This window comes from Lissotriton vulgaris, chromosome 2_1 (assembly GCF_964263255.1).
Source record: "Lissotriton vulgaris chromosome 2_1, aLisVul1.2, whole genome shotgun sequence".
Lineage (NCBI taxonomy): Eukaryota > Metazoa > Chordata > Amphibia > Caudata > Salamandridae > Lissotriton > Lissotriton vulgaris.
The window spans coordinates 1,308,536,612-1,308,563,729 of record NC_141687.1 but is presented as its reverse complement, the minus strand read 5'-3'; the positions used below and the strand labels follow the sequence as shown (position 1 = coordinate 1,308,563,729).

The window sequence follows — 27,118 nt, the reverse complement described above, 5'->3', positions numbered from 1 at the left end:
TATTTATCTGAAAGAAACACGTTAGGAATAGATTCCTTACCTTAGAATTACCCCCAGGCGTCTGACTGGATCCAAAAAGTTTTTTGTTAGCAGTACCTCTGCACATCGGAAGGTGGCGTCAGTCGGCTCCGTGGTCGTCGGAATGACGTAGTGGCAGCTTCTTAGACGCCGCCCTCGGGCGCTGACGTCAGTTCTTTCTTTTTCCGTGCCAGCCTGCGCAGATCTGGGAAGAGCGGTACCTCAGTCATTTTTTGACTAGCTTTTTATCGACTTTTGTCGATGTCTTTCTCGAGTCTTTGACTCCGTAAGGTGCACAAGAGATGCCCGGTTTCAAGGCCTGCGGTTCCTGCCATCGCATGATGTCGGTGACTGATCTGCACCGCGTGTGTCTTTTTTGCCTGGAGCTCGACCACGACCCCAAGTCGTGCTCCGGCTGCCAGTTGTTGACGCCTAAGGCTTTGCGGGACAGTCCCGAAAGCTGCTTGAACACCGGCAGTCAGCTCCGCGCCGTTCGAGGTCCTGGTCGAGAGGGAGGCCGAGGGACCAGTCGCGGAGCCATCGCCATTTCGGCTCAAAGTCTTCGCACTCTGGTTCGGGTAAGTCGAAGCATAAGAAGTCGTCGAAGAAGCATCTTCGCTCTTCAACTTGTCCTCGTCGGTCTGCCAATCCGAGCTTCCCTCCCTTTCCATGACCTGAGCCACCCCGCTCAGCTTCGTATGTTCTACGAGGCGATGCATGTCGTCTTTGGATGGACTGGGTAAAAAACAGGGGAATGATTTAGTTTAGAACAAGACAGAGGCCGGATACATATGAAAAAAGAAAAGTACCTCTGACACCATGAATCAAAAAATCTAAATTCTTCCCAAAAGATTGTTTAATTATCCTTGGGTTGTATTCATTCACATTATCTTATTTTTTTTTCTTTTCTTTTTTTGTTTTGCAAAATTATCAATCCTGTCACGGGAAAAGATAGAGCGAGGCCCACTTGCTTCTCTCTTTTTTTATATATCTATACACACATTAAAAGTGAAAAAACATTTTTGTTCAGAAACATTTGTGCTCACAGATATATACAGTGCAAATCAAGAAAGCTTAAACATACAGTGCATTTTTCAATAAAATATATATGTGTCGCAAAGGCAATGTTGCCTGACAATGAATCTAAAGTACATATAATATCCTAAGAATTTCCTCAGGCGAAGGGTAGTCCTACTCAATTCTGTCGTAGTGAAATAGAGTCAAGGTAGATTATTACTTTCCCGTCCTCAACCTGACATACTTTTTCAACCAAGGGAGAGGTCAACAATGATGGTCAGAACCCTATTTCATAGGTTCTATATTGTCCAATTTCGGGACCGGGCTAGGGCTTGGTTCTGTATAAAACCTCTCTGTATATAGAACCAAAGCGTTTCGACCTCCTGAATTGCAATTCTTCATGGGATGGTCTTCATCAGGGATAGTCGATTTTCAAGAAAGGACCTGTGTACCTGAGAGAATTAAAAACATGAAATAGAAACTTTCGTCAATGTGATGCAAGGTAATTAACACGTGTATGTTTATTCTATACTGGGAACAACCACATACCATATATGTATCTTGGGAACCCGAAGGGTTGAATTCTATTGTCTTTGTTCACTTCAAGACGTGGTGTGGCTGAAAACAAGCAAAAAACTATATATTAACTTAACAGGAGGAATCCTGTTCTAAATTGTGTTAATGGTTGGGTGACGCTCCTTCAACGTGGGCTATTCTAGATGTTGTTGTGGGGTGAGCGAACCAGTTTTAAAAGGAGGATTTTACAGTGGCTGTCAGAGAAGTGTTTATGGTGAGCAGTATCTCTTTTTTTATATATATATTTAGCATGCCATCTGGCCAGTGGTATGTCTGCTTTGTGGCTGTGGCTGACACCAGGGTGATTCACATCTATGCGATGTCTCGATTGTGCCTGCTTGTTATCGTGAGTATAGACGGTGCTTAATTACAGTTATTGAGCAACGGGCTCTCCCGCAGATGTTACATGCACTGTGCATACTAGATTTTAAATAGGCGGGGTACCTTAGCGCGTAATCTTCTGAAGTGAAATAAATCATCCAGGCAACCATCCGCCTTCGTTCCTTGTGGTGGACAATCCTGTGTTTCGGAACAGGCGTCGCTGTGCGTCTTCTTCCGACTCCGGGGTATACTTTCTCGGCTCGTTTGTGTAACTTGCAAACACCTGAGTCCGTCTTCTATTTTTAAGGCGTTCCTTTGTCTGGGCCATGGATTCGTTTCTGCTTCCGCTGCCCGGCCTCAGTTTGCCTGACCATGTATCACTTCCGGCTAAACTTTTTCAAAATACCAGGTTAGCATTGCGTTGTTGGCAGGTTCGATACTGCTATAGGACGCATGACATATTTACTTTTGGCTAGAATAAGAATAAAAATAAATATAAAAATAAAATTAAACAGCCGACTGCTCTGTTGCACTTCTGCTGTTTGCTCTCCAACCTTGCTTTGTGAAGAGCTTTTTTTTGGCGTTCAGTCATAGTGTGATCCAATTGAGTAATTTAGAGAAAAAAACGAAATAAAAATGAATATAAAACTGAAGATGAAGTGGCGCCATCCACCTAGTGGTTTCAACTTTCTATTGTTTTACACAAAAACCCAAATGATTATTTAGAATGCATGATGACATTATCATTCTCCGTGATCAGCAAGTAGGATATTTGTGCATCAATCTTTCATAGTACGTGGTTGATCTCACTCATCTCATTAAGCCCGTTGTCAAATGTATTTAAATACATGATGGTTTTTGCTTCAAATCTTGAGAGGAGGGTGTCAATGTTGTTACCTGTTACGTGCTTCAAAACGGTCCATTTTATTTCTTCAGGGCCATGATGATGTTCCAAACAATGTGGAACTACTGGTGCACTTGTGATGCCACACCTCATTCTAGAGCGGTGTTGTGTTATTCGCTTTTTACTTGCCTGGGTGGTCTTGCCAATGTATGCTTTTGGGCAGGGACAGACTATGCAATCTGAAAGAAACAGGTTAGTGTTAGATTCCTTACCTTAGAATATCCCCAGGCGTCAGACTGTATCTTGTAAGTTTTTGTCAGCAGTACCCCTGCGCTTCGGTAGGCATCGTCTGCGGCTCCGCGTCAGTCGTCGGTGTTGTGATCGCCGGGATGACGTTGTCGGAGTACTTAGACGCCGCCCTCGCACGCTGACGTCAGTTCTCCTTTTTTCGGCGCCAGTGCAGATCCAGGAAGAGCAGTACTCTAGTCACCGTCAGTGCCTTTACTGCCTCGGGGCCGACCATGATGACAAGTCGTGCCCCGACTGCCGGGCCTTGACCTCGAAGGCTAGAAAGGAGCGGTCCCGTATGCTGCTCTAGCTCCGGCAGTTGGCTCTGCGCCGCTCGAGGTCCCGGTCGAGGAGAAAGTCACCTTCACCTACGACCCGGCTGCATCATTTTTGCCTGCTTATCAGGAGATGGATGATGAGGAGGACTGGGAGGGGTCTGAGGACCCTCTGGCACAGCAGTGCCAGTTGAGCCAGGACTGGGCAGAAGAGCTGGGGGAGGCCAGTGGTCTGGACACTTCGCCTGACACTGGATTCGTCTCTCCTTCCTCCGTGGCTTCGGAGGAGGGGGTTGCTTACAGCGTGGTGTTGAACAGGGCGGCCAAGGCCTTGGCTCTTAAGCTCCCTGTCGCGGCCGAGAGGACTAACCTCCACACTGAGGTGCTCAAACCGCAGGCAAGCTCCTCGGAGCCTTTACTGACGTTCTGATGGGCACCTGGTCCAAGCCCTCCACAGTGGATCGGAACATGGCCTGACGCCACCGCCCGGCTCCGTGTGACCCCTGCTTTCTGTCCGTTCACCCCACCCCTGAGAGCCTGGTGATCCAGGCCTCTATGTCCCAGACCGCATTTCCGACTGCTCCTCCGGATCGGGAATCCAAAAGGTATGATCAGTTTGGGAAGAAACTGTTCTCCTCCCTGAGTTTGGGTCTGTCAACACTGCCTGCCTTTTGGGCCATTACATCCACTCTCTGTGGGATACGGTTTCGGAGGTGCTGCCTGGCGGAAGGGCAGGATGCAGCACGCTACTTGATCCGGTGTGGACTTGACACCACAGACCTGCTGGGTAGAGCGATTGCAACGACTGTGGTGGTTCGCCGACATGCCTGGCTGAGGTCAGCCAACTTTTCGGGGGATGTCCAGGCCATGTTCATGGACATGCCCTTTGATGGCCGTCGCCTCTTTGGCGACAAAGCGGACAGTGCGCTGGAGCGTTTCAAAGACTCCAGGGCTACGGCCAAGTCCTTGGGCCTAGGCCAACACCAGCAAGCTTGCGCTTTTCACCCTTTCGTGGCCAAGGAAGGGGCGCCCCACACATCCAGCCAGCCACAGGCCGTAGAACCAATGTCAACGCGGTCGCCGACGTGGTTACCACCGTGGCAGTGCCGGGGGACAACAGCAGGGTTAGTCCACATCCGTTCCCATAGCATCTTCCTCTAAGCCTTCCTAGTCCGGCATTTGAGGCCCATTCGACGCCAGTGGGGGGCAGGGTTCGCCATCACCTCCTCCACTGGCGTACCAAAATGTCAGACAGGTGGGTGCTGCAAACCGTCCGAATGGGCTACTCCCTCCCCTTCGAGGCGACCCCTCCAGCCATGCCACCGCAGTACCAATGCATGTCTGGGGATTACTTGCATCTTCTGCAGTAGGAAGTTACGGCCCTCTTTGCCAAGGGGGCCATTGAGCGCGTTACTGGGCCAGAAGTAGAACGTGGTTGCTATTCCCACTACTTTCTGGTACCCAAGGAGGGCAAAGGAAGCCTACGCCCTATCTTGGACCCACGGAGCGTCAACGGCTTCCTCTGGAAGGGGAAGTTCAAGATGCTGACTTTGGCTCAGGTCCTTGCTGCCTTGGACCCAGGAGACTGGATGGTAGCGTTGGACTTGCAGGATGCGTATTTCCACATCCCTGTCCTGCCGGCCCACCGGTGCTACCTGCGGTTCACGGTAGGCCATGAGCACTTTCAGTTTACTGTGCTCCCCTTTGGCCTTACCAGCGCCCCTCGGGTGTTCACGAAAGTGGAGGCGGTGGTCGCAGCTCATCTGTGCAGATCAGGGGTTTCAGTCTTCCACTATCTCGACGATTGGTTGTTGAAGGAGGGCTCGCCCCAAACAGTCGTCTCCCAACTCCAGAGACCTCCTGCACTCGCTGGGGTTCTCCATCAACGTGCCGTAGTCACACCTGTGCCCCTCTCAGAAGCTCCTTTTCATCAGAGCGGTTCTGAACTCGGCGCAGTTTCGGGTTTATCCCCCCGAGCAGCGGGTTCGGGACTTTCAGGCTCTGATTCCGATCTTTCAGCCTTCATCCCGAGTCTCGGTCAGGTTGACGCTGCGGCTCCTGGGGCTGATGGCCTCCTGCATCCTTCTGGTGCATCACGCCAGGTGGTGGATGCGGGCTCTGCAGTGGGACCTGAAGTTTCAGTGGGCACAGCATCAGGGCAACCTGTCCACCCACGTCCTGATCTCGGAGGGCACTGCGTGTCATGTTGCAGTGGTGGCTCACGAACCGCGATTGGGTCAGCGGCAGATCTCTCTCCCTACCCCAACCGGAGCACAAATTAGTGACAGATGCGTCCCTCCTGGGATGGGGGGCCACATGGGAGTGAGGGAGATCAGAGGCCTCTGGTCTCCGGCGGAGTCCCGGCTCCATATCAACCATCTGGAACTGCGGGCGATCAGACTTGCACTGAAGGTATTCCATCCCTCTGTCTGGGGAAGTGTAGGGCAGGTGTTCATGGACAATACCACCGCCATGTGGTACCGCAACAAACAGGGTTGGGTGGGATCGTGGACCCTTTGCCAGGAGGCTCTGTGCCTCTGGCAATAGCTGGAACACCAGGGCATCACCCTGGTGGTTCAACATCTGGCAGGTTCCCTGAACGCCAGGGCGGACAAACTCAGCTGCCATTGCATGATGGATCACGAATGGTGTCTGAACTCGGACGTGGCGCAAGGTCTCTTTCAGCAGTGGGGAGAGCCTTGGTTAGATCTATTCGCCACCGAAGAGAACACGCAATGTCATCAGTTCTGAGCGTTTGAATTTCCAAGGCGGCACTCGCTAGGCGACACTTTTCGTCGCGAGTGGAGCTGCGGTCTGTTGTACGCCTTTCTGCCTATACCACTTATGCCCAGAGTGCTGAAGAAGATCAGGCGAGACCGGGCCCAAGTCATCCTTGTGGCTCCGGACTGGGCACGAAGATACTGGTATCCCGAGCTACTCAGCATGTCAGTCGATCCCCCGATTCATCTGACTCTTCAGGAGTACCTTCTGTCGGAGCAGCAGGGGACAGTCCCCCACCCGAACCTATTCAGTCTCCACCTACATGCATGGAGATTGAGAGGCGGCATTTCAGACCATTTGACTTGCCTCCTGAAGTTTGCGATGTGATTCTTGCAGCCAGGCGTCCCTCCACAAAAACGGTATACGCCTGCAGGTGGAATACATTTGTGGCATGATGCACAGCAAAGGCTGTGGATCCACTCTCCGCCCCCCTTTCAGAAGTTCTCCTCTTCCTTCTTTCTCTTGCCCAGCAGGGCTCTGCTCTGGGCACGATCATCAAGGGCTACCTCTCTGCCATTTCAGCCTTCTTAATGCTTCCTGATCAGCCTTCTCTTTTCAAGTCCCCTGTTGTAAATAGATTCTTGAAAGGCATCACACACATGCTTCCTCCTGTTCCCTTTGTGATGCCTCAGTGGGACTTGAATCATGTTCTAAGGTATCTGATGTGCGCTCCTTTTGAGCCACTTCATAACTGTCCTCTTCATCTTCTGGCTCTTAAGACTGCATTCCTGGTTGCCATCACCTCTGCCAGGAGAGTGAGTGAGCTCCAGGCTCTATCTTCTAAACCTTATTTCCTCTCTGTCCATCCGGACAAGGATGTTCTAAGGACTCGTCCTTCTTTCCTGCCAAAGGTGGTCACAGCCTTTCATATCGGGCAGTCCATCACCTTGCCCACCTTCTATCCGCCTCCGCATCCCTCGAAAGAAGAAGAGAGGCTCCACCGCCTGGACCCAAAACATGCGCTCTCATTCTATCTGGACCGCACACGCCAGTTCCGGGGTGGCGACCAGCTCTTTGTTGGTTACGTGGGTGCAAAGAAGGGACGGGCAGTGCACAAGCGGACCATCTCTCGGTGGGTCGTCTTGTGCATCAAGGTTTGCTACTCTTTGGCGAAAAAGGAGCCTCCTGTTGGGCTGCGCGCCCATTCCACTCGGGCCACAGCAGCTACTACTGCCCTGGGTCGGGGAGTCCCCTTGCAGGACAACTGCCAGGCAGCTACGTGGGCCTCGCTGCACAAGTTTGCTAGACCTTACTGCCTGGACAGCCAAGTCTGGAGAGATGGCTTTTTCGGCCGTTCCGTTCTCCAGGACTTTCTGGTGTGTTCTTGGTTCGCAGACCCACCACCGGGGTTGGTATTGCTGGGGTATCTATTCTAAGGTAAGGAATCTATAACTACAGTCTCTTGCAGTAACAATGTATCTGTAAGATACATATGTAGTTTTAGATTCTTTACTGCCCCACCCATCTTTCCCGTTCTGCAAACTGACTTCTGGGGATTAGGGACTCCCTTCTAGGGCCCTAGTAATGTGCCCAGGGGTCAGTGTCTTGCATGGCTCTTCGCTTCTGGCGTGGAAAGTCGTGTCAGAACGGACATCAGCGCGTGGGGGCAATGTCTAAGTAGGCACCACAACGTCATCCCGGCAACCAGGACGAAAGATGCGGAGTCGACCGATGCCACCTACTGACGTGCAGCGGTACTGTTACGAAAATTTTTCTCTGGAATCAGTCTGACGCCTGGGGATAACTCTAAGGTAAGAAATCTATAACTAAATGTGTCTCTTACAAATACATTGTTACTTCAGATAAGTAACTTGTTTTATAAGATAGAAAAGGTGATTTCAAAATATAGATTTGAATAATACCCAGACTGTACATAACTGTTCCTTAAAAGCACATACTTCAGAGATCAGCTGTAATTTCTTGCACTACCACTCAAAAAGATTATATCTGTTTTCAAGAAGCTTCAAGAGATTCCATCAATTAAAGCCAATACCGCCTTCCAAGCACCATTTACATTGCAGATTAACCAGTTGCACACACTTACATTTTGTTCAGGCAAGCAGGCACCCTGGAATAAAGGCTTGTTTCTTTTTTAGCGGTCTGACCTTCGTTTCATATCATAGGAGACTCCCTGCCTTACACTTTAGCTGACGCAGTTAACCTTAAATGCTTGTATTTTCACAAAAATTTGGGAAACTGTTTTCCATAGAATAAAAAAGTATGGGCACGTTGTGCCCCCCGAACCTGCCCACTCCGACCTCTGCTTTTAACTTTCTGTATGTAAAAGCAATTTTATTTTCTTTACAGAAAAAACAACATTTTATGTGTTCACGTATTCTATGTTTTGATTCTTTCCCTAACCAGTCAGATGTGTAAATTGTACATTTTCTGTGACTTTTTGTTTGATAATGTTACTTAATACTTGCCAGGATTTTCTGACCAAAAAAATGAGGATTTTTCGGGTTTCAAAACCACTAATTAGCCGACTGGTGACATCCCCGTAGATCGCATCACAGAGCTGTTTACCTGCCAATGACATCACAAGGAACCTTTTGATCTAAAAATGGGACCCAGATTAGAAGAGCAGATCATGTGGCTACTAACTCTGGTGCCATCATGAAGTATAAATTACCTGCCTTAACCACATTACCACTGTGCAAATAATTCCAGCTGCCTGTCCATTTCAAAACTCTCCCAAGCCTTTATCAGATTGGTGATTTTCTTCCTGCTCTGGTGGCTGGCACTCACTTGTAACTGTTCTAAGTCCACAGGTCTTTAGGTAGTAGCATTGCCACACAAGCTCTGGCAACACCAGTATATATCACCTAGGAGAGATATCCACTTTGGCAATGTTTTCCGGTCATTCTGTACTTCAGTGTGGAAGCTTTACAGTGTGGTTCAAACTAAAGTCAAAAGGGCTATGATGCAGCTAGGGCTAATGCGCTTATTTTTAAAAGTGCATTAGCTTTGAATGCATTATAGTGCTTTTTTTAATTATAATTTTTAGCAATGCTGCACAGCTGCCATGCTACTGCCATGCTACTGAACAGCATTACTACACCTTATTGCCAAAGTTGGCAATGCCCATGCTGTACAGCAGGAACAAAAGACAACGAAAGAGCCCATAGTCTCAAAGGCGAGAACTGTTGGTTTTGCCAAGGCTTCGTAAAAATACATTTGGAAGCAGATAACATCTGTTGTCAAAATAAACATCTATTTCAAACAAGAAAAGGGCTTCTTTGAAGTGGGTGTGGCATAGTAAAACATAGCTACAAATAGCAAGAGGTACAACAAGGATAACGGGGAAAAAGAGAGAATAAAAGTAGTACCTCAACAGCAGCGTGATCAGCAGAAGGACAACAATCAAGCTGAAGCATTCAGTACTTGGTCCATGCTCCAACCGAAAGAAAAGGAAGTGAAGCCAGCACGTGCTGGCCAATTAGAAGGCAGCAAATAATTGTGACAGTGAATCCAACAAATGGTAAGCAATGGGTATGCGGTAAGCCCCTTGTTATACAATATCTCTCACTAGCAAGAGCGCAGTGAGAGATATTGTATAACAGTATCCCAGGTAGGATGTCGCAGGTAAGACCTGAAAAAGAGTAGCATAATGCTTACATCACTCAGTATGCCTCTTTTATATGTTTTTACCAAGCTTCCGATCAAACCATCATCAAAATTGGCAAGTAGTTGTCACCAATTTGGCAGCTGTTGAAGAGGAGGCTGGTTCAATACCCAAGATAGGAACTAAATTAAGGCCACCATAGCCCACTACATTATAGTTCTACCACAATCAGAGACAAATAGCCTTGTTGATTGGGGTGGTGTGAGAATGCTGTCCTGCATTGAAGGAATTCCAAATATAATCCAGGAGGGTACTTCGCCTTACACAATCACCTCATGACCCATTAGACTCTGATGCCCCTCCATCAACATAACTTTCACATTTGCTAGACCAACTGTTCTGTTTAATTTAGATTTGAGGGATGTTGAGTGTTAGCACTCCTTACTGTTGATGATATTCTTGCTTCCTCATTGCCTTCCCATACCCCCTCACTCATGCCTCCTTATACTATCTCCGCGCCAGGATACTATTTTAGTAATAGAGCGCGCTATAAAAGTTTTTATATCATATCATATTAGTCTTTTGCCTCACTGGCCGGTGGATGTAAGTGCGGAAGCTATGTACCGTTTTCTCACCCCCATGAAAATCGACTTGAACAGATTTGAACTATAAAATCTAGTCCAGCACATTTCACGATCTCCAAATCCACATTTTAAATTGGCCGTGCCTGGATCTGATTCAGTTCACCTTAGGCCCCAATAGCCCTAAATCATCCACTTTGTAGTACTGATAATCTTTATTTTTATGTTTCCCTGTTGTGTTTTCACTACATGGCTGTGCAATCGTACTGCAAAGTTCTTTACACAATGTGCATGACAATGTCTTGTCGAGGGGTGGCTCTTGAAGAAGGAGAAACATGTTCAAACAAAAACACAGAACCTCTCCTAGAAGACACACTTAATCTAAAGGGAATACATCCATAGATTAATATATTTCAACATTGTCCCACAAAAGAAAAATTATTTGAAAAACATGTTTCTTATTTATTTCTTATAAACATACACAAACGCAGTTTTCATAGAAATGTTCAAAATAGGTGACCAATATAAATATACAACACAACCCCCAATCATCCTACAGCAACCGAACATCCTCACAATCAACCATACACAACTACACAAATATGTACAAAAAATTATTTAAAAATTACAAAATAGCAAAGACAATGCAAAAGAAGAAGGTTGTTTGTGATTCATTGATTTTTACTGTATTGTTTTTCTCTTCTTCTTTTGTATTGTCTTTGCTATTTTGTAATGTTTTGTATACTTTTTTGTATATATTTGTGTAGTTGTGTATGGTTGCTTGGTTGATTGTGGGGATGTTTGGTTGCTATAGGATGATTGGGGGTTGTGTTGTATATTTATATTGGTAACCTATTTTGAACATTTCTATGAAAACTACTTTTGTGTATGTTTATAAGAAATAAATAGGAAACATGTTTTTCAAATAATTTTTCTTGTGTTTCACAATGTTGATATATATTAATCTATGGATGTATTATATTTAGATTAAGTGTGTCTTCTAGGAGAGGTTCTGTGTTTTTGTATGAATTTGTTTCCTGCCTCCTCTCCCTAGTATTGCTGTAATCGGGGACCCTCGCTTGTTGTTGATATCTTGAAGAAACATGCCCTTACCTACTGTATGTTTGCTCCACTGCGGGAACCTAAAATTATGTTGCTTTGCCTATGCACTGGTAATAAGATCTGTCAGCCTCAGGCTGTGCAGTACCCCTTCTGTTTATATATTTTATTGTACATGTGAATCCAAGTCCCACAGCTCTTCTCCACTGAAAAAGCAGTAGGGAATACACTGATAAATAATTTGTCAGTAGGATTGAAAGAGAGGCGGGAGCCTTCTGCATAAATTGGTAGGTGTGGCAAGCATTTTAGTGAAACAAACTGGTATGTGATTAATGTGTGTATGCTCTTGGACACAGACGGATATGAATCACTCCAATTAATGCTTCAAACTGAACAAATTTGGATCCTCTCATTTTCGTAAGGCCAAAATTATGTCCCTCTGGATTTTGTTGCGTTCGTAGAATAAGCTGGACATCTTGGCATAGAAATAAAAGGTGTGTGCTCTGTCTTCAGGGTCATGGGCAAAACGTGGTAATCCTTGGCCTATAAATGACCAGCTGCTGATGGCGTTGTGCCTAACGGGTACTTGACTTCTCTTTTTACCACTGGCTTGAGGTGACAATGGACCACTCCATTGATAATATTGTATAAATACCACTGTTGTATGAACCATTTCCAATGAAGAAGCCGGGTTCCCCACTGTCAATGTACTCTGGAACCCTCGGTCAATGGACCATTGGTACCTGCTTGGAAAGTGTAGCGGGGAGAAATAACTCATTAGGTTAGGTTAGCAAATTCAAAGAATCATTACTCCGAAGAATCACAGACTCCAGGGTCTACATTTAGTGGGTTTATTAGAAAGCCAAAATTAACTGGACATGCTGGCACCTCAAGACAAGGTTTAAGAAATACCTCCGAACTAATACAAATCCTAACCTGTGTGCTATGTTCACCCTGTGAAACATGAAAAGGAAGACAATTTCCCAAAACAGAATGCAGGCAATGATTGCCCCCACGTCAAGCTCAGTCTTCATTTGAGGGTCATAAATAAAAAGCATTAGTCTGTCCCTACACTACTACTGACGTGACATCCCTACTTAGCATTCCCCAGGCAAGTTCTGGAAAAGGTGTCCGCTCTTGGAGACTTCCTAAGGAGTAAACCAAGATTAAATGGGTCAAGTAGCATAAAGCAACAGAGCTCATTCTAAAATGCCCCTTCTCTCTCCATCGATCTCCTCTCCTCTCCAAACTCAATCCCCGGTGCACTGTCCCTAATTCAAGCACCAAAATCATAGAACACACCCATTTCACATGGTCCGATCGTCTCTTGCTGCTGGACTTCTCCTCTTAGGTGATTTTTCAGTTAGTGTAGATACTCCCAGCTCCCGGCTCGATGACCTTGATTCCCAGGCCTTCTCCATTGAGAAAGAACACTGTCTCACATTATCAGCACTCCTTGTACAAATGTATCCTCTCTCCCTGACCGTAACTCCTAAAACAAAAGTGTTACTCTAACTAACAAAGGTCAATTTCTCAACTGCAACAGAAACACGAGAAAGAAAAAAATTCAACATGCTCATGAAATTCAACTAACGAGTCTAATATGAGCACTTCAGGGAAAATGCATTTCAGGCCTGCAGAAATCGACCAACATAAGAGAATAACACATAGGCCTTATGAAACCTGATGAAAATGAACATTTCACTAAAATTGTAAATCACCATGTTACATGAACACATCAAATACCAAATACATGAATATTTATAAGTAACCTACACACATCCTACACGTTAAACTTGCATTAAACACGCCTAAGTACAGACATGAACCCTTTCGCTGCTAGGTCTCCCACCCCTGGTGCTAACTCTTTTTTTGGCTATTCAGGGTAGTTCACGCTTATGCCCCTGTAACTTTTTGTTCACATAAGGTATTCACGCCAAATTTGCGCCCTTTTCTGCAACATCAGAGGGATTTTAAAGGTACCCAGGGTTTGTGGATTTCCTTGGAGGGGACTCCGATATTAGCAAAAATACAGCTAATTTATTTTTTTAGGTGGTGGATTGGGGAAAAAGTGCTGCAGAAGAAATAGTCTGGTTTTCCCCTGCAAATGGTGTAAAATAGGGGTTGTGGTGCTGAAATCATCATCTTCCTAGCTTTCAGGGACAAGCAGACTTTTGTCAGAAAATCAAAATATTTTAGACAGTTTTGGCATTTTACTGGAACTTGGCCTTTTTTGGCTACTTTTTGTGCTTTCAACCTCCTTCCAGTTAGTGTTAGGAATTGGTATGAAAGCAATAATGGATCCCAGAAAGGTATACATTTCTGAAGAGTAGACATTCTGAATTCAGCAAGGGGTCATTTGTGAAGATCCTTTCAGTTTTTTTGTATAGAAACTAACAGTTGAAAATCAGAAAAATTGAAAATGAGTTGGAAAAAACAGCCATTTGTGCCAACATTTTCACCTGTAACTTATTCTAAGTATGACAGATGTTTGAAAGCTATATACCGTTACATCTGCTGGACTTTTCTGATTGTGATATATAGGACTTGTAGGTTCACCAAAAACCTGAGGAACCCAGAGCTAATAACTGAGCAGCGTCTTGCAGTGGTTTTTCATTGTCTACTGGGTATATAGCAGTGAATTTGGTAAAATATAGAGTGAAACATAAGTATCAAAGACACCTATGTATTTCTTAAATGGGAACATAATATAGAGTTTAGAAACAGTAGCTATTTGCACATCTCCGAAATTGTGGTTACCCATATTAGCCTGTGATTGTAGGACATTTTTCAAAGTCACTTCTTTTTTACACATTGTATTACAATAGGAAGGCAGAAATCAATAGAAAGGCAATAGGTAATAACAGTTGCTCTACACTTTGGAGTTTCTCTAAGTCTCCCGATAAAAATGGTACCTCACTTGTGTGGGTAGGCCTAATGCCCGCAACAGGAAACGGCCTAAAACGCAACGTGGACACACCACACTTTTACAGTGAAAACGGATCCGTTTTTAGCAAAGTGCTTAGCTGTAGATTTTGAACCCTAGCTCTGCCGGCACCTAGGGAAGCCTAGCAAACCTATAATTTTTTTAAAAACTGGACACCCTGGGAAATCCAGGAGGGGTGACTTGTGTTGCTCTCACCAGGTCCTATTACCCAGAAACCCCCGGCAAACCTCATACTTTGTAAAAAAAAAAATCCTCACATTCCTGTGATGGAAAGTTCTGGAATCTGTGTACACAGAATTCCACCCTCCCGCGTTCCCCAAAGTCTTCCAACAAAGTACTAGGCCTAGCCACACAAGTGCCTAGGCCTAGTACCCGCGACAGGAAACAGCCCAAAGCGCCTTTTTTTTTTGTTTTGTCTAATTTTATGTGAGTTTGGACGCAGGCTTGTGTCCCACTGTACATTTTTTCTGCTACATATTTTTTTGTTTATCACACCAACTACATATTAAAATACCCCTTTTGCAGCTGGATAGTGGTTAAAATATAGTACTGATTGGGTCTATATTCCTTGTTTGCTCACATTTTTCCTTGCCTAGGGACGACTGTCCTTTAAAATTGCGCTGATGCCCCAACATTTTCCTACCCAGAATCCCCTGCAAACCTCAAATTTAGCTGAAAAAATCTAATTTTTCTCGAATTTCTTAGTGGGAAAGTTGTAGGATCACTGGGCTGACACAAATGTCCTACCACCCAGCGTTCCTCCACGTCTCCTGATAAAAATGGTACCTCACTCGTCTAGGTGGCCCAAGCACTCGCCACAGGCAAGAGACCGAACCGTATTGAGGAGACATCAAAATTACCTATCACAAAACGACTTTGGTTTGCAAGAGGGGTCACCTGGGTTTTTGGCTCCGGGCTCGGCAGCCATCTAGGGAAACCTACCAAACCCAAACATTTTTTAAAACTAGGCACCGAGGGTAGTCCAGGGAGGTATGGCTTGCATGGATCCCCCAACGTGTTCCTACCCAGAATCCCCTTCAAACCTCTTTTGCTGAAAAAACACATTTTCAACATATTTTTTTGTGGGATCAACCTGCTGGCACAAATGTCCTACCACACAGCTTTCCCCTCAGTTTCCTGAGTAAAAGTGGATCCCCAAGCAGGGATTCACTAGGGAGGGGTAATATTGCAAAGGGAGGATTCTCCATTTTTCAACAATACCTCTCCTGACTTTCTACGTGCTCAGGGGGCTGAGATCGCCCCCTGAGCACGTAGAAAGTGAAACTGAAATGAGCCTCTTGGCTCATTTCAGTTTTGGTTTCTATGGAATGACGTCTGCACAATGTGCGCGCTGATCGTCATTGCTTAGAAACCAAAAGTACAGCCTTGGGAGCTGGGGAAGCTCTTCCCCAGCTCCCGAGGCTGTTGGGAGGGGGGGGAGATGGGGGAAGGGAATCCCTCTGGTGCCCGCACCAGAGGGATTACCTGTGCCATGGCGTAGGACGAGCATCCGATGCATGGAAGGGGTTAATATAGTGCATGTGTAAATCAATGTATTACATTTTAGTAAGTAGATCTCATTAATCAGTTATAAACGAGTACTGAGATTTACATTATTCAGAACACAACTGCCACGTTAATCTCTTTACATGGCATAAAATATTTCTATAATTTTTCCTCTCCATGTTATTACACTTCACATTCTAATGACCAAATGTTAGAACAACAAATAAATTGTTGTCTCTTTACATGGCACAACATATTTCTATCATTTCACCTCTTCATATTATACTTCACATTCTAATGACCAAATGTTAGCACAATAAAGAATAATTACAGGTTCAAACTGCTCGTTATTATGATGCACCCCTACAAATTACGCTCTAACACCAGCTCTGGTGATAGGGCACATGGGTGGTTTTTGAAAAATACAAATTCAGCCTTTTAATCTCAAGCGGAAAGATTCCTTTGTGATTATTCACTCGATCCATTACTGATTGTTATTAAAACATGCCCAAATCACTATATGTTCTACTTTAAATTTGTTGTCCCAAGTCTCTTTGCCATACACTTATATTTCAGAATTTTGGCTGTTTGTGTTTTAGGGTACGAAAGGCTGGTGGTATTTCGTGTTTTCGGTGATGTCTATTTTAGGGCTAGAATGGAAAGGGGCGACCACTCGGTCCCCCCGAACGTATGGTCGGGGGCCCGGATCCTCCCGGGAAACCATTTTGGGCGGGGGGCGTGTCACTGCTAGTATGCCCGAAGCGGCGTAGCCGGGGCGCGCCTTTTTCCCGCCCAAGAGGGGTTGTCCTAGACACCTACACAGATGGCCACGCCCAGTAGGCGTACCAGCGGAGGGTTCACGCCCTCCCGAAGAGGAATAAAGAGAGCGGGAATCCGAAGAAGCATCCTCTTGTTCCTGTGCTTGGAAGCTGCACCCACTCGTTGCACGTGAGCCCTCGACGGAACAAGGAGCAATTTTGAGAACTTGTAATTCTTGTGTTTCTCTTTCAGCGACTTCGAGGCTAAGGATCCAGGGCCGTGTTGATCAACTTGGATCGAATATTCGATAACAATGCCTGGCAAAAAGGCAGGAAAGAAGTCCGGGACTGACCAGATGCTTCGCATGCTGATAAGAGATATGGCGAGCATGAAGAAGCAGATGGCTGCGATGAACAATACGAGTAAACCGAAGAAGGTAATAGGCCCGGCATTGCCGGGAGTTGTCCCCGCGGGTAGGGGTAAACGGGTCAGGAATAGGGCGGCAGGGGAGGAGGTCCCGGTTCCCGAGGTACCCCCGGCAAGCCCGGCCATTCCAGTCGAGGCCCCGGTACCAATCCCGGACGCGGGTCAACCGATTCCGGTTGTTGTTACGCCCGCCAACGAGGAGGACATGCCTCCAGAATTAGCCGCCCAGTTGGCCGCATGGCTCGGCAGGAAAACAGGGGGTGCTACGGCACCTGAAGACACGGCCGAAGAGGCCAAGTTACTAATGCAGCAGTTGCGGCAGTCGCGAGATGCCGCAAAGGCGAATCTCCCTCTTGTCCCCCCACAGGTGACCTTGGAAGGACCGGCAGCTGGCGTCGGAAAAACAGCGGGAACGACAATGGAGCCGGGTAAGCAGGCATTGCCAATGGCGAGGGAGGGGTCTTTGCCCTCAAGACGGGAGAGGGTGGTCCAACATATACCGTTGGCCTCGAAAGAATTGATATGGGCTGATAAGTATGTGAATATGTTTTCTCTGCTGACTGACCATCGCGAGATGGAGTATGCTAAGACGCAGAAAGATTTGTGGCACCCGAGTGTATGGCGAGCAAAAATGGCGGGATTCAGGGTTGATGAGACAATCACAAATTGGGCCAAGGCCTTTGCGATGTTTACTGCAATTATTGGGGAACGTAAGCCCGAGGTTTTGCCCGAATTGTCCTGCTATCAGGCACGAATAATGGATTTTTATGAAACGTATGAGGGCAATGAGTGGATGGGTTACGATATGAAGTTCCGTAAGGCCAAGGAGTACGATTCATCTCTGACGTGGGATTGTCTCGACTCGATTTCTTGGCAGAAGCAGCTCCTGCCGGGCGCGACGAAGTCGTCCTCGCTAGGCGGAAATGGGTCGGGGCCTTCCCGCCAACAGCCCGCGGTGCCCTTTCGAGCGGGCCCCGGTGGCGACCACCAAGCAAGGACTGGTGGGAATGGGGGTAAGAGAGGGGTCTGTTGGAATTTTAACAGGGGCAATTGCACCAGGCCACAAGGGACATGTAAGTTCAGACATGCGTGTGCAGGTTGCGGTAATTCCTCGCACCCCGAGAGTTCGTGCAGATCCAGGAATAGTGGGACGGGGGGTAGAGGAGGGGCCAAGCAAGACTGAGGGGGACCATTGTGTACCGCTACCTACCCCCGTTGATATCATGGCAATGATCCCCTGGCTAAACGAATACCCTGATCATGTCTCCGCTGGGGTGTTGAGGAATGGCTTCTTATATGGTTTCCACATCCCGGCGGGGGATTTTCGTGGGGAACCACTTTGTAGAAACCAACTGTCTGCTCAGCATAATCCAGCGGTGGTGGAGAGGAAGATTGCAAAAGAGGTTGCCCTTGGCCGGGTTGCTGGCCCATATAGGCACCCGCCAGTAACTAATTTAATCTGTTCCCCGTTAGGAGTGGTTCCCAAGAAGGACCCGGGGGAATTTAGGCTGATCCATAACTTGTCAGCTCCGAGGGGTCTCTCGGTGAACGATGCGATTGACCCGGGAGTTTGTTCGGTGCGGTACGCATCCTTCGATGATGCCGTCACCATGTTGAATCGCCTGGGGCCCGGAGCGCTGATGGCGAAGTCAGATATCGAGTCGGCGTTCCGGTTGCTCCCGGTACACCCACGGGATCAGCGTCTGTTAGGCTTTGTGTTCCAGGGACGTTACTACATGGATAGACGTATGCCAATGAGTTGCTCTATCTCTTGTGCTTATTTTGAGAAATTCAGCTGTTTTTTGGAATGGGCATTCACCAAAGCCACTGGCCATAGCCATGTTATGCATTACTTGGATGATTTTTTGTTCTTGGGGGCAGCCGGCGACACAATATGTGCGCAGGCGTTACAGGAATTTTGCACCCTCATGAAGGGATTCGGAGTGCCATTGGCACCAGGTAAGACGGTTGGACCATCTACTTCACTCAAGTTTCTGGGAATTGAGCTCGATTCTGTGGAGGGATGTTTCCGTTTGCCAGTAGGGAAAGTAGCGAAATTCAGGGCTTCCCTGGAACTGTGCCTTAGCAAGGAGAAAGTTACCCTCCATCAGTTACAACAAGCAGTGGGTCAGCTTAACTTTGCCCTAAGAGTGATACCAATGGCCCGCCCCTTTTCCCGCTCTATCGCACAAGCTATGGTTGGTCTCAAGGAAGGACACCACCGCACGAGACTGTCTGCAGAGGTTCGCCAGGACATGCGCATATGGTTGGCATTTCTGGCGGATTTCAACGGTCGAGTGGTGTGGAACAAGCCGCCAGCGTCTTCGGACGTGCTGGGTTTGTGGACCGACTCGGCGGGGAGCGTGGGATTTGGCGCAATCTTTGGTAATCGATGGTCGGCGCAAACATGGCCGACGTGGTGGCACACCAGCGGTCTCACAGGTAACATTGGGTTCCTCGAGTTGTTCCCCATTTTTGTGGCTCTGATGGCATGGCCGGATGAGTTCAGAGATCGCTCTGTGGTGTTTTGGTCCGACAATATGACTGTTGTTGAATGTATAAATAATCAGGCAGCACGCTGCAAGTGGATATTGAGATTACTGAAGGAAATTGTACTACTTTGCTTGAGACTGAACGTGCAATTCAGGGCGAAACATGTGCCGGGTGTACTGAATCAGGCTGCTGATGCACTCTCTCGTTCAAACATGCAGGCTTTCAGGGGTTATCTACCTTCCGCGGACCTAGCGGCGGCACCATTTCCCGAAGCACTCTGGCTACTCGGTGCCCCGGATTACAAGACCTCGTGGCAGCAAGCTTAGCCCCCAGGACAAGGAAGGCATACGAAGGAGCGTTTCGTTCCTATTGTGCATTTTTGGGTCCGGCAGGGGAGGACAAATGGGGTCAGGAGGATTGCTTCCTAAAGTTTCTGGTAGCAATACACAAGGAAGGCCGATCAGTAGCAACGGCCAATAGGCACAGGGCCGCCATTTCATTCATGGCGCAGGCGCATGGCATCAAGGACCCGACATCGTCCTTTTTGGTAAAGAAAGCCCTTCGTGGTTGGCAGCGCTTGGAAGGTCGTACAGTAGACGAGAGGCGCCCGATTGGGTTAGAAAGGTTGTCCCTGCTTATGTCGATACTTCCCACGACATGTTCCTCCCATTTCGAAGCAGTTCTGTTCCGGGCCGCTTTCGCATTAGCGTTCCATGGGGCTATGCGGGTGAGCGAACTGGTCGCACAGAATAAGAAAGATGTGGAGGGAGGTCTGTGTCGGGATCACATCCTGATTAGGGGTGATTCAATGGTAGTCACAATAGCCAAGTCCAAGACTGACCAGAGAGCTATGGGAGACAGTATTGTTGTCCAGCGCATGCGAGGGTCCCCCATGTGCCCGGTAAAGTGCGTTGAGGAATATTTGGCGCGAAGGGCGGATACATGGGGGGTAAGCCTGCTGAGACACATTGATGCCACCCCACTGACGAGGTTTCAGTTTCAGAGGGTGCTAACAATGGCAATCGCAGCGGCGGGCTTGGACCCGTGCGATTTTGGGACCCATTCCTTTAGGATAGGGGCTGCTACTGAGGCTACAGCCAGGGGTCAGAGTGTTGAAGAGGTGAAACAACTGGGACAGAGATCACCGGCTGAGGAGAGAGTGGTGTGGGTCGTGGGCCACTCATACGTGAGGCGGGCCGGGGACGTATTCAAAGCAGGTGACGTGACTCACGCAGCTGGGGAATACGGGTACAGAGTGACCTTCCACGGAAGGGGCGGGCTCTGTATTGACCGGTTTGAATCTTTTGTCGAGGAACTCTTAGGGCGGCAGACGTCACCGCCATCTGTAATCATAAAGTGCAATTCAATTTTATTTATTATGTTTTGGCTCTCAATAGAGGGCCACATAAAAATATACACACTACGACACAAAGCAGATACATTACAAGCAAGAAAGCAACACATATACCATATAAGATACCTAGGCTAAATACAATACTGACATGTGGAGCAAAATTATAGATAGTCAAAACGTCAAGACATCTCCCAGAGCATATTAATAAATAGCCAGAAAACCTTTAAAAAAGTTAAAAATATGAAAGCAGAACATTCCATTGGGAGGGCAATAAAGTGCAGAGAGGAAGCCATTCAGGGTGACAATGCCGAGGCGGAGACAGATAGCTTTTAACCACCTAGAGCGCAATTTACGAAGCGCGGGGCATATCAGTAGCACATGCATACAGTCCTGGACGTTCTCTTTACATAAATTGCATAAAGGAGAGGAGCCATACCATTTAGATAACAATCGATTTAGAGGTATTAAATCGTAACGTAGTAGAAACCAAAACCTACGTATACCATGCGGAAGGGTCCATAATACATAGGGTTGTGGTTGTTTCATCTTGTAAGAATCAAGGAGAAGATCTACATTCCTTTTTTCACTAATTAGTTTTTTATCAGATTGGAAACATAGGTCCCATGAAGCTGCTTTCAAGACCGATTTTAACTGTAAAGGAGAATACAAAAAAAGAGCAGTTTCATCAAGTTTTAGTAGGGTTACAGCTTTTCTGAAATTGCGAACAAGTTGAGAAAACTCATTAAAATTACCCAACAATTCATTTCTGAGGAGAGCTCTCATTGTCCCTACTTCTGCTCTTGCAAGGCAAGCCACCCATCTTACAAGGGCACATAGTCCCTGGACTCAACTACTTCTGAGGCCAAGGTCGAGCCTACAGGCTGCCAGAGAGCACGCAGTATTTAAGGACATAAGCGATCTTAAGAGCTTCCCCTCAATCTTATGGCAAAAGTCCCATTTCTTTATTTCGATAAGTTCGATACCATACAGTATTGTTGCGGGGATTTTAGATCTATATACTTCCAATAGACTCGAAAAGTGCCGTTTCCCCGTTGCCTGGTATAGGGCATTTAGACCTTTGCCGTGGGCAGTAGCTTTGCGTGAACAATGCTCTAAATGGAGCTTCTCACTCAGGTTTGCCGTAACAATTTTCCCCAAAAAAGTATAGGACTTTACCACCTCTAGTTTTTGATCCCCAATAAACCAACCATAATCTACAGATCGGCACCTCTTCTTGCCAGCAATACACATGACTTTACTTTTAGTAATATTGATCTTCATGCCATGAGCTACCGCAAAGGAGTGCAGAGCATGAAGCCGATTAGCTAGTCCTTTAGGAGTTAAGTCGAGGATAAGCACATCATCGGCATACATCAGGCAGGAAATCGGTGCCCCCCCCACCACCGGGGCAATGCCCTCTCTGGCAGCCAAGGCGGCGGGAAGGTCTGCCGTGTATAAGGAGAACAAAAGGGGAGCCAATAAGCAGCCTTGTTTAAGGCCATTCGAAGTTGAGATTGTATCAGATAGCCCCCTTTCGCCCCCCAGCAGGACCCTAGACCAAGTCTCTGTATGTAAAGCCCTCACCAACTCCAACAGTTAGAGTGGGAGCCCAAGCGCTGTAATCATAGTACACCTGGGGGGCAATGGCAGGGTGACACTCGGTCGGCGAGTACTACTTGAGCGAGTTTTATCTACTGTTAGCTGGCTGGCGAGAAGGATCCCGGGGTGCACGATAGCATGGTCCCACATGATTCCCAGGAAGGTGTGGCGGGGGGGCCTCTCGGTGTCAGCACTGAACCATTCAGTGAAAAAGGTCAACAACAAACTTGGTAGGTTGTTTAGCTCGGCGCAGTTGCACAGTATTCCGCATGGATGTATTCGGGGGGATCACATGTATCTCGATGATGGGGTCCATTTGTCCCGGGAGGGGAATGTCTTACTCATAGGAGACTTCATAGCATGGCTAAGGGGTTTGTGAAAGCATGACCTTTAGGAGGAGTTTGTGGGGGGGCCGGATAGCCGGTCAACTATCCGGCCTGTGGCGGTAAGGTCATGATCGGTGAGCAGTAATTTCAAGGTCCCTAGAGGGGGCCGTCAGCCACTATGGATGGGAGCGCCCGGGGGGAGGCGGCCATTGGCCCCTCCCACGGGGAGGCGGCACCCACTAAGTATGGGTCGCCTAGGGGAAGACGGCCATAGGCCCCTTCCAGGGGAGGAGGCGGCTAGATGCCCCTCCTACGAATTTCCCGGGGCCCGGATATCCGCGACGGCGGATGTGATAGACAGTGTGGGGTGGGAGGGGGAGTCCACGCTGCCTTCTTACAGACACCTCACACGGGTCCTCGGACGACCTTTAAGATGGCGTCGAGTTAAAATGGGGGGCCCCCACAAGACAAGGGAAATTGGAGTTGGCACAGAGGGTACAGTCCTCTGCGCGGCCGCCATTCACACCGTGAGGGCGAGAGTTTTGGTAGTAGGGATCTGACACCGGTTGCGACCTTGCCGTTGGCCCGTAATGCTAGGATGTACAATTTTAATTTAGAAAGTATGCATTTGCAGGATGTTAGACTCGGCTAGGAAAACCTTTGTACTAGAGATCTGTTAAGGTTAGCCAATGAACATGTCTTCATCGAAATGTAATAAATGAAAATAGTACATGATATGAAACTGTTATTTTAATGTTTTAATTTTGTTTCATATTTTAATAAATACGGCCGGGAGGGTAACTCCCTCCCGCCTTCCAAAAGTTCAGAACTGCGTCCGTCTTCCCATCCTTGGGGATTGTGTTGGGAGGGGGTGACAGGCATTCCGGCCATATGGAAAGGGGCGACCACTCGGTCCCCCCGAACGTATGGTCGGGGGCCCGGATCCTCCCGGGAAACCATTTTGGGCGGGGGGCGTGTCACGGCTGGTATGCCCAAAGCGGCGTAGCCGGGGCGCGCCTTTTTCCCGCCCAAGAGGGGTTGTCCTAGACACCTACACCAATGGCCACGCCCAGTAGGCGTACCAGCGGAGGGTTCACGCCCTCCCGAAGAGGAATAAAGAGAGCGGGAATCCGAAGAAGCATCCTCTTGTTCCTGTGCTTGGAAGCTGCACCCACTTGTTGCACGTGAGCCCTCGACGGAACAAGGAGCAATTTTGACCCACCCACCAGCCCCTTATGGCAATGTTAGTACTGCAATAAAGTAATTTTCTTTGATAACATCTTCTTCCCTTTGTTTAGCGGTATATAAAGGTCTAGTTTAGTGATATGATGAATGTCTGAAGGTACTGTTTCTGGTAGTATAGACAAATATTGCAAATAAACAGGATAATTTTCTCCCTTAGTAGGTAATCAAATGTCGTATTTATTTTTTGGTCGGGCGGTAAGGTCATGATCGGTGAGCAGTAATTTCAAGGTCCCTAGAGGGGGGCGCCACCCACTATGGATGGGAGCGCCCGGGGGGAGGCGGCCATTGGCCCCTCCCACGGGGAGGCGGCACCCACTAAGTATGGGTCGCCTAGGGGAAGACGGCCATAGGCCCCTTCCAGGGGAGGAGGCGGCTAGATGCCCCTCCTACGAATTTCCCGGGGCCCGGATATCCGCGACGGCGGATGTGATAGACAGTGTGGGGTGGGAGGGGGAGTCCACGCTGCCTTCTTACAGACACCTCACACGGGTCCTTGGACGACCTTTAAGATGGCGTCGAGTTAAAATGGGGGGCCCCCACAAGACAAGGGAAATTGGAGTTGGCACAGAGGGTACAGTCCTCTGCGCGGCCGCCACTCACACCGTGAGGGCGAGAGTTTTGGTAGTAGGGATCTGACACCGGTTGCGACCTTGCCGTTGGCCCGTAATGCTAGGATGTACAATTTTAATTTAGAAAGTATGCATTTGCAGGATGTTAGACTCGGCTAGGAAAACCTTTGTACTAGAGATTTGTTAAGGTTAGCCAATGAACATGTCTTCATCGAAATGTAATAAATGAAAATTGTACATGATATGAAACTGTTATTTTAATGTTTTAATTTTGTTTCATATTTTAATAAATACGGCCGGGAGGGTAACTCCCTCCCGCCTTCCAAAAGTTCAGAACTGCATCCGTCTTCCCATCCTTGGGGATTGTGTTGGGAGGGGGTGACAGGCATCCCGGCCATATAGATGGGTGGCCTTGATTACTACAAAGAAAGCAGTTATTGTCAACAAACATTTGTGTTTAAACAGGCAACCCATCTAAAAAGAAAAGCCCTTCTAGAATGGCTGGCATGGAAATTTGCTACGGAAGAAAGGTATTTTGTGTCCAAACCGTTGGTGTGTCCTGGAACACAAATTCATTTTGTGAAAGCATTAAATTAAAAAAAAAGACTTCATAATTATTTTCAATGGGTATTTCCAGTCTTGCGTTTCTTTTGAAGCACATAAAAATGGCTTTCATGTCAATTTCCAAATGTTTAAGTACATCCAACGTGAGAGAAGGTCCTTCATTGTGGATCATTTTCCTTGAGGTGGTGCCACTTGCCAAGGAAACCACTCCTCTAGCCTCTGGCTTTGAGTTACTGCCAAGCTGCAGCGACCTCCATTGGATTGTTTGCAAGTCATTAGAAGGGTAAATGTGGTTGGCAACATTGTTAACGTTTGCTTAGTTTTCAGTCAGTCAGTTCAACTTTATTTCGGCCAATATAGCCATAAAAGCAGGAAGTACAACAAGGAAAAAGAAACATTTACAACTACAATTTAAAAGAAAAAAGGATGCCTTTGTCAACAATTCATCTCATGACATATTGCAATTAACAAGGTGGGACAGATTAACAATTGATTCTGTGCAATCAATTATGCATAATTCATAAAATCTAGTTAACCCCTTCGCTGCTGATGACGAGCTCAGATCGTCATCAGCCACGGGTGGCGTGTGCTGATGACGAGCTGAGCTCGTCATGTAACGCGGAAAACGGAAAACAGCCGCACAGCGCAAAAATCACCGCAGCAGCGATGCGGTTAAAACTATTAAAAAAGGTTATTTCCATATAAAAAGCCAGAATCAAAAGCTGGGTTAAAATCCTTAAAAACACATACTATGTACAAAAAGTGGACTCAGTGCATTCTACGTTATTTAGCATTGTAGGAGAAGACTGCAGGTTTCATTATTACATTATAATTTATGTCCAAGGCGTTTCCTAATAAGGAACGCATTGAATAAAAACCTGCTTATGCAAAAAACCACCACTTGTGAGGTATTAGACCTTATGATACGCTAAGCCTCTTTGAACGTTCTGACACCCAGAATTTTACACAATGGTTTTATCCAGCGCTGTCTAGGTGACGCATAAACGGAACAGAAAAACAATAGATCATAGCATCATCATCTTCCTTGGCCTTTAGTGGGCAAAGGGTACAGGTACCATCATCATTGCTATCACCCCATTTACATGTATGAGCATTGGTCTGTAATACCCCGTATCTAAATTGCAAATATAAACTTTTTGCCAATGGTGGGTTTATCTCATCCATAAACGATTCGAATGCAGCTTTGTCTTTTACGGACAGAAATTTCTGAGTCAATATACCAGTAGATGGACAGTGAGATGGCTCATCATTAACATAAGACCAATAGGCAGTTTTTAAAATCTTTTTACACACAGGAGTCATATTATGGGGTTCTTCCCAGAAATGGGACAGCCCTAGCCTGGTACACCAAAGTTCAATGTGTTTTAGCCATGCAATTCTCTTGTACTCATCAATCTGGGTTATTTCTATCAATCCCTTTTTATAGTGACACAACTCAGGGGTTGTCCATAGCCTCACCCAATACATCAATGGCCTAAGAGATGCTTGATGACCTGTCCGTTTAAGATCCAGATCTAGGAATACTGGAACTAGGGGGGTTCTAGTTGGTATTTTTAATAACCTGCGCACAAAGTGGTTTTCTTCCCGTTCAAAATTATGTTTACAGCAATGCCCCCATACCTCAGCACCGTAAAGTGCAGCCGATTGGGCCTTTGCTTTAAAGACTTCCAATGCCGGTGTAATGGCTTTGGAGTCACTAGCTCCATGCACTTTTAAAATGGGCATAGAGTTTTGCTTGAAAGCCAACCTACTTTTTGTCAGGTGTCCTTTCCATAAACTGTTGCTATCCAGTGTAATGCCTAGATAGTTAAAGCTCTCCACATATTCCAATTTTTGATTGTTTAAGGCCAAATTCTTCTTAAAGGATTTTTGTAGATTTATTGACATATATTTTGTTTTGGTTGAGTTTATTTCCAACCCCTTCTTTTCACAGTAGCCATTAAAGGAATTCACCAGATTTTGAAGGCCCTTCGGGGTCTGTGAG

The 27,118-nt window shown here is 46.9% G+C and overlaps 1 protein-coding gene across 2 annotated transcripts in view; it reads left to right on the top strand.

Annotated features, from left to right (window-relative positions):
* The window catches only part of HSPBAP1 (HSPB1 associated protein 1), a 1,203,084-nt gene that overhangs the window by 551,976 nt on the left and 623,990 nt on the right, over positions 1–27,118 (top strand). The window lies entirely within an intron of this gene.